This window comes from Lytechinus pictus, chromosome 2, assembly GCF_037042905.1.
Source record: "Lytechinus pictus isolate F3 Inbred chromosome 2, Lp3.0, whole genome shotgun sequence".
Taxonomy (NCBI): Eukaryota; Metazoa; Echinodermata; class Echinoidea; order Temnopleuroida; family Toxopneustidae; genus Lytechinus; species Lytechinus pictus.
This window is the reverse complement of record NC_087246.1, coordinates 10,748,256-10,759,841: the sequence shown is the minus strand read 5'-3', so window position 1 is coordinate 10,759,841 and position 11,586 is coordinate 10,748,256. Positions and strand designations below refer to the sequence as shown.

At 39.2% G+C, this 11,586-nt stretch overlaps 1 long non-coding RNA gene across 1 annotated transcript; it reads right to left on the bottom strand.

Moving 5' to 3' along the window:
• Window positions 1-123: 123 nt before the first annotated feature.
• LOC129275666 (uncharacterized) lies at window positions 124-9,637 on the bottom strand. The gene is made up of 3 exons (XR_010295658.1): window positions 9,187-9,637; window positions 2,279-2,782; window positions 124-1,024 (listed from the first exon to the last, which is right to left on the bottom strand). It is a non-coding gene; the product is annotated as an uncharacterized LOC129275666 (long non-coding RNA).
• Between the last annotated feature and the right edge of the window lie 1,949 nt (window positions 9,638-11,586).

Here is an 11,586-nt window from a genome sequence, read left to right as displayed (position 1 = left end):
CCGCTTTGTTGTAGTAGGATTGCAGACCAAATCTCAAGACATTTTACTTGTCAAATCTTTCTGCAAGTTTTCTGCGATTTTGCTAATTTCAGCCAATTAGATTTGTCCTAGATGATGTCATGGCCAATTTGCTGCATTTCTACAGTGCAGACAACATATGTGCAAAAGAAAAGGCGCCATGAAATGCAGCTGCTCGCTGCAGGGCTGTTGCAATGTGTGCACTGGCCTGCGATATGATTGCACTGAGAGGGAATTTGATAACTTGTGGCAATCGGATCCTAGTGCAATCGTAATTATCAGTGTGCGCTGGGCTTTATGGACAGACCGCTCGTTGCCTGGTCGAGAGCCACTGACCACTCAGAGGACCAGGAGTCTTTTTGTGGAGAGCCCAAAGAATTGCTGAAAGAGCTCCCCCTCCCCCTTAGAATCATCCATTGACAAGTCAAGGCATTCCTCCGATATGCCCCTGACCCTCACGTTAGCAAGAGCTAATAGCAATGCCTCAAAATTATATCTTTAGCCAAACCTGTTTTGGGTGGATACCCACGGCCACAGCATATCCTTTAGGTAGCTCTCTGAACACCCTGTCAAGGTAGCCTGGTGCAGAACACCTGGGTTGCAGAAATTAAGGCCCCCTCCAACTATCTCGATGTGGTGCCCACGTCGCCCCTAAAGTTCGGATTTTGATTGAGAGCGATGCCATTTGGAGGGTATCGCGCGTCGAAGGCTCACTGTGGCTGTGAGCTCTCCCCAAAACCTGATTCAAATAATTGATAAAATAAATCCCTCCCCTTCCAATGAAATATGACTGAAACCATTGGCGTAAATCCAAGAAGTGAACTTATTGTACAGGGGGGATGAACTATTTTGTCATTCCCTCCTCTTGAATAGTACGACGTCATGGATTTACGCCACTGACTGAAACTACAGTACCTTCTTCGTTGTATCCAATTTAACAGCCTCCGCAAGATGAAAATGGTCACTCTGACGAAATCCTGTGTTCCTTACTGGCTCAATGATACTCCTTTAGAAATAAAGCACAAAGGAAATCTTACAATTTTAGTTCTATTTCGAAGCTTAAAACACCAACAAAGAAAATATATATAAATTCAATTACAATTAGACTATTAAATGTTTACTTTTAATACAAACAAGTCTAAGTTGTCCAAGAATAGAAAATATGAGGATGACATTGAGAAGGGAGGAGAGGAATAGGAAGAGACAGAAGAATAGAAAGAATAAGATGCGGTAGAGAAAGAAGAGACAGGGAGAGGAGAAAGAGGAGGAGAGGAAAGAGAAGGGAAAAAGCCAAAAAAGGAAGAGGGAAAAGAGGAAATAGAAAAGGGAAGGGGAGGAGGGAGAAGAGGAGGAAGGGGAAAAGGACGGAATGGGTAGGAAGAGGTGCAAAACAGGAGGAAGAAGAGAGGGAAAGGATGACATGAAGTGGGGGAGAGGAAAAGGGGAAAGAGTTGAAAATAAGGAGAAAAGGGAGCTGGAGAGAAGAAATGAAAGGTGGAAGCTCAGGGTAGTGGCAGGCAGAGATTGATGATGATTTAGGAGAAATTTGAGGCGGCAAAGGAAGGAGAGTACAATGATACTATGGGATGTATTAACAGAGAAAGGAGGGACGAGAGGAGCTCTAGCAAAAGGATGAATAAGAGAAGTAGGTGAGTAACGAAGAAAGAGTAGGAAATTATGAATTTTGAGAGGGCACTTGGAAGAGGATGAAAGGCCCCCCCAAAAAAAAAAAAGATTATCAGGTGTCCCAAATAAAAGGCAGGATGGTCAATTTGAAGAACTGTTAGTTGCTGAAAAAAAAAATTACTTCATCCAAATTCAACAATATTGTAAGACCCTATTAAATATACATTTTGGTTTTTTTCTGGGACACCCAACAGAAGATTTTGAAGAAGGATGAGATCAAGAAAGTATTTTACCTCCTTGATGAGAGAGAGGAATGTCATTACTCATGTAGAGCTGAAGCAGGAGCAAAGGGATAGAGGGAAAGGGATAGAGGTGTGCATCATCTTTTGAAAAATAAGAAAACACCAGGGTGCTAAAACCCTAAAAAGTGTTGTGCTAATTTTAGTGATGAAAATTTAAAGGTCTAAAAAGAGAATTTTCAACTTTCTCCAATAGGCAGGGGTATTATATAAATGCGATTTTGGTAAAAAGAGTATCTTTCATAAAACATTCAGTATCTTTATAAAAAAGGATGAAATACTGCAGAAAGGGAACAGTAGGCATCAATGATGCACTGAAGCAGAGTAACACAAACCTGAATTCTAAGGTTCCAACTGTTGTGCTCGCTAAAAGAGGGGTAAAGAGAAAGTGGTTCCTGGGACTAACAACCACTACATCATATAGCGACTTGTCAATGTTCTTCAAGACACTGTAGCTACCCCATCCAGTGCCTAGTATGACAAGCTTTTGACGACTTCCAGGTCTGGAGACCTTTGACGCCTGTGTTACTATTGATGGTGCCAAAGATGGATCAGCAGACGTAGAATATAATGATGAGGAGGTGGACGTTTTTCTGAAAGATTGAGATCTGATCCTTCCTCTTTGGAATTTAGTCACTGTGCAACATGACCTACAATGCAGTAAGCTTGGAGAGAGCATCCTTCCTGAATGGATCTGCTGATGACTTCTAGGGATGACGGGTCGAAGCAAGGTGCTGACAGAAATGCAATTCTGACCTCTGAAGCCGGATTGCGTCTTCAACAATTTTTGGAGACATGTAGCATACTTTTCCATGCTTGTAGTTTTGAACTCTTTTCACCTATAAATAAAAACAAAAATAGCTGTGGTGTTAAAGAAGAACTTCATTCAGAACCAGTGATTTCTTATTAATACAATAATTTCTAATGTTTACAATTAGCAAGTTTAGTCTATAACATCAAAAGTATGTTGGCTATCCAAACTGTATTACTTTTTAACCAAAAACTGACAACACATTTTTGTAGTAATATGTTATTTTTTCAGAGTGAATCCTTCATGATTTTGCAGGGCTATAACCAAGGGTATACCCTCCCCCCCCCCTGACATTTTTTTTGAAATCCAGGCATTCAATCTCAAAGATCAGTCAAACATATTTTGTCAATGAGAACTAACTTTTTGAAAATGCACCCCCTATCCTCAATGAAAAGCTTATACTAGACTGCATTGTCATCCAATTTCAAATTTGATTAACTTTTCAAATATCCCTTTTTTCACACATATATGGCTTCCAATCCAAGAAACATACTATAAAATACTAACCACACATGTTTCTGCAAGTATTCAACAAGCAAAATTTATCCTTTTCTATTGCAGGCGAGGAACCTAAAGGGGTTGAGGCAGGGTTACAAGACGTCCAGTATTTCAACATTTTGTCATGCGTCCTGTATCAACCGTTGTCACAGTGGATTTAGAATTGCATTTACTTGTGCGTATCTTAAAATGATACAGATTAAGAGAGAGGTAAAATAGAGAATGCTTTTTGTGACATTGGTGGTGGGGAAGTCGTTGGACTTCCCTATAAATATGAAGTATATATCAGGGGCCGCGGAACGGTTTTCAAAGTGGGTGGGCTGAGCCAAAAGTGGGGGGGCTGACCATGCTAAAAATCACAATCATATGGTCATTTTTACGTTTTTGTACACGGTTTTGGAAAAAAGTGGTGGGGGGGGGCTGAAGCCCCCCCAGCCCCCCCGGTTCCACGGCCCCTGTATATGGAAGGATGTAATAGATGCTGAATTATCTATTAAATATCTAGTAAGGTGCTTTAATGCTTTAAATTTTTATATGAATAACTATTCATAGAATTTGAACCGTATAGTAGTGTTTTTCTGGCCGTTGTTTAATTTTAGATGGCACGTAGTCTGGGGCAGGATGCACACCCTTCCCATCCTTAACTTCGACGTACATGACTGAGACGCTGATGGGGTGCTGTTTGGCGAGGTGGGCGACAGTAGGACTTCGACTTTGTCGATTTAAAGCATTGATTCTTCTTCGGAGTATGAACTATTCATCAAAGACTGGTGACGTAAGGAATTGAGACAATGAACGTGATTGGATTTTGAGAACAATTATAGGCGCATATTTTCAGTTAATTATCATAGAGCGAGTGCGTCTACTTTAGCACATAAGGAAATGGTTCAGAATGATGTTTAATAATGTTAAAGGTATTTGGATATTAAGTAAATGTGTTGGTATTTGATTAGGAGTAGATTTAGAAAGGTCATGATCAGGTCAATACAGGATCTGTTTTGTGCAGAGCCTTAGTGGCAGTTATACGGTTATGCAGTGTGGAAATTGTTGGAAGAATATTGTTATTTGAGCCTTAGTGGCAGTTACGGTTTTGTAGCGCGGAAATTGTTTGAAGAACTTTGTTATTTGGAGAGAGATAAAGCATAGTATGCTCAAGAATTAAAGAATCTGATTTAAAGGCATGGCATAATGGACACGATAGGGCTCTATGGCTGCCTGAATTGGTGATGATCTGGAACAGAAACTTAGGCTGAAAAAGGTGGTCTCAACCATGGCACATATGTATCATACATTCATACTGAGTACCACCCCCCCCCCCCCCCCGGGGATTCCATGGAGATATTGAATATGGGTTTTTTTTATCCTAAAAATATTTCACTGGTTTAAAAAGATCAAATGAGATAAGTTAATGGGGGTAACTTCGACTAGATCTAAGATCTAATTCAGGGTATCACTAATTAGAGGGGCATCACTAATTAGAGGGGCATCAAATGGTCATGGATAGTTTCTATGTTACGTTAGAGTCTACCTGCATGCCCTCATCCCCCCCCCCCCCCACAATTATAAGACAGGTAGACCCTAATATTTTGTGTTTGGCTTTATTGGACCAATATTTAGAGCTGGATGGTTCAAAGGACCAATTATGCAATAAATGCAATTAGCTCTAGTAGATCTTGGGATTGTTGCAGAAAGAGTTGCGTTTAAATGCAAGTCAAAAAATCAATCGCAAGTCCCAAATGCACGCTGTTGAAAATCAAGTTGCGCATGATTTTTAGAGTTGCAATTGATTGCAACTTTTTCTGCAACGGCCCCCTGATATATAATAAATCTAACGTTAATGTAGACAGCTGGCAGCTGTCTGTTTCGAGGAGTTTTTAAACATTTTTTAAAAAAATTCTCCTCGTACACAGACGGCTCGCTATTGTCATCATCATCATCATCATCATCATCTGCTGTAATCTTCAAAGGGCTCTGCAGCCTATCTCGAAGATGAAATTTAACTTGGACGCACGTTATGAAGAGGTGTGAGGGATATTTTCAAGGTGATTTTGCAGAAGCTTTTGGAAGCTGTCAAGCGAAACTGCATTAACTATTTGAAGAGGGAGTTTATTCCATTCAGGTACAGATCGTTGGGCAAAGGCAAATTTGTCAATATTGCCTCTTGGACGATATGTCTGAAAACTCTTGTTATTTTTCCTAGTGACAGTGGTGCTTGAGGAAAAAAATTTGTCTTGGGGTATTGCAGCAAGGTCATTCACAAGCCTATACACCATGCGTAGTCTGCTTACAGTGCGTCGAGAAGACAAACTAGGCCACTTCAGCTTGGCGAGCATCAGGGGCGGAAATCTCTCCCAAAAGGTAGGGGGGACAAGGGTGTGGAAAATTTGACAAGCAAAAAAAAAAAAAAAGTTTATCACCCCAAATTTAAGGTCATTTCGACGAAAATAAATTTGACAAGCAAAAAAAAGGTCATCTCGTCCCAAAATGCATGTTTTATTTCCATTTTGAGTGATATATTTCTTACCATCATCAAAGACAAAAATAGTACTAGTAGGGGGACATTTGATTTTGTGTCCCCCCTACAATTTTGAGTAGGGGGGACACGTCCCCCTTGGGATTTCTGCCCATGGTGAGCATGCTGGTTACGCTGCTGGTTCTACGGTAATCAGCTAAAACTTAGCGAGCTGCTTGCCTTTGGATTCTTTCCAAATTCTGTGTATCCATGATAGAGTGAGGATCCCAAACACTGCAGCAGTACTCTAAGTGAGGGCATATAGGAACTTGTATGCTGCCTCTCTGAATGATTGGGGCAGAAACCTTGTATTACGCCTAACAAAGCATAGCTGTTGGGTACCTCGGGCGAAGTTCGTGCAGGCTCCACTTCACTACCGCTACACCACGCTCCACAGTGGAGCCTGCCCAAACTTCGCCCAAGGTAGCTGTTGGGTAGCTTTCTTGCAGATCAGTGAGATATATGGGTTGACCCGGGGGGTCACTCTCCACATGGACTGCTACCCACCTGTGTCCGACAACCTCAGACATGCACCCTAAACGGCGTAACTACATTAACTAAATTTGCAACCCTAAATGGCGTAACCCATGAGAAAAGCCATCCTAAGTGGCGTTAACAGGGGAAAACCCCTAATTCGATACCCTAAGTGGCGTAAACATATCGAAATCGATTAATTTGATACCATACTGATTTCTGATGTTAAATTGATGTTACATACAACAGGTATAAATTTCCGGCATTATTTTTAAGTTATTGCAAGTAAATCCAGCATAATTTGCTAAATGACACCTCTCTTAGCCACTTTGAATAGCCATATCTTTTAGCCTAAATTAATAAATGCAAGTGAAAGATGTTGCTTGCCTTGACTGACTGATGCATCACTTACCATTCGTTTCACCAATTTCATCAAAACTTGAAAAAATGAAATCCATACCAGTTAATGTGTTATAAAATACATACATTAATTAAACCTGTAGTTCTTTTTTTTAATTGATAAAAAAAAACCAATCAATATAAAAATCCCCGGTATGAATCAAACAAAATGATAGACTAAAGGCCTAAACCCTAGGCATGCTGCCTAGTATAGAGCCGGGTGTAAGACTAGAGACTATACTGTACAGGGATATTCTCTCATAAGTGATGCGCTGGCCGGTGTGTGCGAGGTTTATTTTGTATCCCTTAAAATCACACCCTTCATGGTGTTTATGGCTTAGGTCTGCTCCCGAATCTTCTCAAATTTGCAACCCTAAATGGCGTAGATCTATTCATATTTAGAACCCTCAATGGTGTAATCTTCATAACCAAATTAGCAACCCTAAATGGCGTGATAGAGAGAGAAAAGGCTACCCTAAACGGCGATTTACGAGCGAATGGTCCTGAAATGCAACCCTTTTTGCCAAAGACGTCGACGCCGCCTGAGTGCCTGAAACGGGACCCTTTTTGACGCTTTTTCTGGACGCGGGTGCATATAGCAGGTCATGTGGACAGTGACCCCCGGGGGGTTGACCATTTGAAGTCGTTGGATAGGGCAATTCCGAGATATTTTCCACTCTTGCAAAATTGAAGAGCAGTGTTGTGGATGTAGTATGATGGTGGGCCCCAAGTCTGCGCACCTAACAATTTAAGTTAAGATTTAACATGGATTTCTTCTTATTTCACAAAATCTTTCAGTTAATAATGCTCCTTATATTATTATTAGTAAGTGTACCAAATTTCTCATTAAAAAAATGAAAGAAAATATAGGATTTTCTTGAAAAAACCTCAGACTGTCATTTTCAGATTGAAAAAAAAATGGTACCCCATGTCTGCGCACTCATTCACTTTGCACACGATTCAGGGATTTTGATGAGAAAGGCTGCATTTTGAGGCCGTCACATGAAATGCCCTAAATTCATTATTTTTCCATCATTTTGAGTTCAATTTTTTTATGAATACCCGTCTATGTATTGCATGTGTAGAGTTTGTGCTTGTTGCGTATCTTCTTTTACTAGAATCGCGCAGATACGCATGTGCGCAGACAAGGGGGACTGCGCAGACTTGGGGGAACTTGCCATAACTGTAGTTCACTGAAGACCGAGAAGGGCAGAACCTCAGAAAAAAGCAGTTTACAAGGTTGAATGACATTAGCACTTCTAGAGTGCATCAAGATCTTTCTGTAACATCCAAGCATCAGAACTACTTGAGATTTCTCGATACAACATGCAATCATCGGCAAAGAGCCGGGTTGCAGATGAGACTTGTTGGAAAAGATCATTAACATACAGCGGAAAGAGTGTGGGGCCGAGGACAGTCCCCTGGGGGACACCCGATGCAACAATACACGCTTTAGTATGTATGCATGCTTTGTGCAGCCGCCATTAGGGGGTTATCAATGCAAAATCCCCCCCCCCCTCCCCGACGGTACGATGCTCATCGATTTTTGTCATTTCAAAAAATATCTTAAAAGAACTAGACAAAAAATGGCAAAATAAAGAATGTTAAATTCTTTTTGGTCTGAAATGCACAAAAAAAAAAACAGCGACTTACTTCCATGCTTCGGCTGTCGCGCAACTACCACTTCCCTGGTCATGCTGGTTTATCCGAATTTATGGCCCATTGAGTCCCTGTACAGATCAAGTTAGAACTTCGATCTCTGTAATTGCTGAGTGGAGCCAACAGAGCTCAGCGGAACACCCAACATTAACAGAGACCGAAGCTTTTGGCTAACGACAAATGTTGTTACAATATTGTGAAGAAATTTTCATTGACCTCCTGCACTCGCTGCAGCTGCAGCAGGTGACGTGAGCAGCACCCTGACCCTGTATACCCATGCAGTTGTTGTGTGTCCGGACAGGTTGTGTGTCCGGACGATCAATTTTAGAAAGTCATTTGGAAAAATTTACAAGCGAGGTTTCATCAATTTTTAGTACAAAATGTAAGGAAATATTATAGAGAACAAAATGGGAGATGATTACAACTATTGAATTCATATTTTTAGTGTAATCCAAAGACAAAAAAGAAGGCTTCAAAAATATAAAGTGTCCGGACACCCGACCCCCCATCCTAATGTATGGTAGTCATTATTTGGCATTAGATCCAACTTATTTAGGCAGGAATGTATGTGTTTTGGGGGTCATTTAAAATTCTGAAAATCTTCTAGAGTCTAGGCTCTAGCAGTAGTGGAACCAAGTTCAGAAGAATTTGAAGAACAGAGAGTAGACTAAATCAGTATTCGCGTCCCCACATACAGAATACTGTGTGTTGTTTTGAAAGACTTCATAAATAAGAAACAGTCACACACAGGCATGACAGGCAGATAGAATAAGATGAGAGTTCCACTCGATCACTCTCCCCCCCCCCCCCCCCAAAAAAAAAAAAAATAATAATAATAATAATAATATAATAATAGTAATAATAATAATAAAGGAAGAGATTCTTCTTACCTTAAATTTGTAATTTCGAAGATTGTAATAGAACGAATAGAACAAATTATCGTTCAGTCGATCTAGGCAGACACCATCTCCCGCCACAGATTTCAAACGTTACAAATATTTCAATAAGCTTAATAAATTAAGCCGATGCGGCGGCCCGCCCGGCCCATGGGCTTTGTGATGGTGGTGCTGTTTTGATGATGATGATGATGATGATGATGATGATGATGATGATGATGACGATGACGACGACGACGACGATGATGATGGTTAATATGGAGATGATGATAATGACTGTGGTGGTGATGCTGGTATCGCTGGTGGTGGATTAACCCAGGGAGCTCCCTGGTACATGGGTACGTTAGTGGTGGATATGATGATAATGATGGTGCCCGTGGTGATGATGATTATGGTGATGAATGATGATACAGTGGGGTGATGACAATGATGGTCATCAGGGGCCGGCGGATGCAGGAGTTTCCAAAAGGATCGAGGGGGGCCCAGCACATTTTCCAGAGGAAAAGTTGACAGAAAAATTGACCTAAAATTTATGGTCATTTCGTCCATGGCAAATTTGACCCAAAAAAAAAAGTTCTTGTTTTCAAAAGGGGGCACACTTGTATTAAAACGGAAATTTACATTACAAATTTTGATTATGCATCTCGAGGCGGCACGGGCCGGATGTGCACCCCCCCCCCCTGGATCCACCATGATGAATGATGCACGATGATGATGATGATTAAAATAGTATATGGATTATGTGACTTTTATGTCCGATCTACGGCGCAGAAGGAGGTCCCTTGTAAAAAAAAACCATGGTTTGATGTTAAGGTAAAACCATGGTTTTGCATTGGATTCATCGTACAGTAATTTCATAGTTTAACCATAGTAAGATATGGTTTAATTATGGTGAAATCATGGTGCACTAGTGTTTAACCATAGTTAAACTATAGCTTTAGCATATGAGGCGCCGAATGTACCAATATTATATAGAACAATTATTTGTTATATAATCATTATTTATTAAATAATAACTATTATTTATATATAATTTACATTTTATTTGTAAATAACTACTATTATATAAAATATCATTTCTAATTATTTATATATAATTCCAAGTAATACTTCATATTTTTAAATAATAATAGTTCGACATTCCATTATTTATAAATAATGATTATTTGTTTTTCATTATTTATAAATAATGATTATTTGTTTTTCATTATTTATAAATAATGATTATTTGTTTTTCATTATATATAAATAATGATTATTTGTTTTTCATTATTTACAAATAATGATTATTTGTTTTTCATTATTTATAAATAATGATTATTTGTTTTTCATTATTTATAAATAATGATTATTTGTTTTTCATTATTTATAAATAATTTGTTGAGTTTTCCATTATTTATAAATAATGATTATTTGTTAAATAATGAAAACGTCTACTTCATTATTTATAAATAATCATTACTTATATACAAATAACCATTATTTATTAAATAATGCCATTATTTATTATATAATGCCATTATTTATTATATAATGCCATTATTTATTATATAATGCCATTATTTATTAAATAATGGAAAACTCGCTATAACATGCAAATGTGGGACCGCCCATGATATGAATATTCATGATGCGATTTCCTTTTTCGTGATTTTTCTTCACAAATTTTTGTCCATTTCCTCTTCATAATGACATTTCTTGAAGCAATTTTCTAGGGATATGGTCTGATTGTAATATTCTTTATTTTCTATATAACTTCGTCTTCGTAGAAATATCAAAAAGTGTAATTTTATACGATTTTTCCTACAGTTCACAATCCCCATAGGCGCGCGTGTATCGTAGGGACAACCGGTGAATCGACGGAGTGCTCTCCATCGAAATACTACGTTGGTTGGTCCCCGGCAGTGGCGGGCGGAATTTAGCCTGAATCCTCGATGGAAGTCGATCAAGTGCATATGAGCTGAGAGAGTGAAATATCAGTGTACTTGTACAGGCCCTTCTACTTTTTATAAATATTTCTTGTTGCTTTTTTTGTTAAGTTAATTTTTCCTGGTGTAGAGATAAGTTTCAGTTCTAATAATGCACTTCAAATACATTTTGGAGTGTCTGTTTGAGGCGTTTGGGGCGATTTCACCCTGGCCCCAAAATGCTCGCAACGACAATACGGGGGCATGATGACCCCTAAATTTTTTAAAACTTATTTTTCTATTGAAAATTATCACAAAATTCACCAAAAGTGTGCACGAAAGCCTTCGTATTTCACTTTTAAAACTCAAAAAAGTGCCCAAATGACAAGCTTGGTCGCTTCGCTGTGTCGCTTTCAACTTGAGAACGTTTACGCGTCTGCTTCCCCCCCCCCCCCCCTCCTCCGAAAGAAATTCTGTATACGGCCAT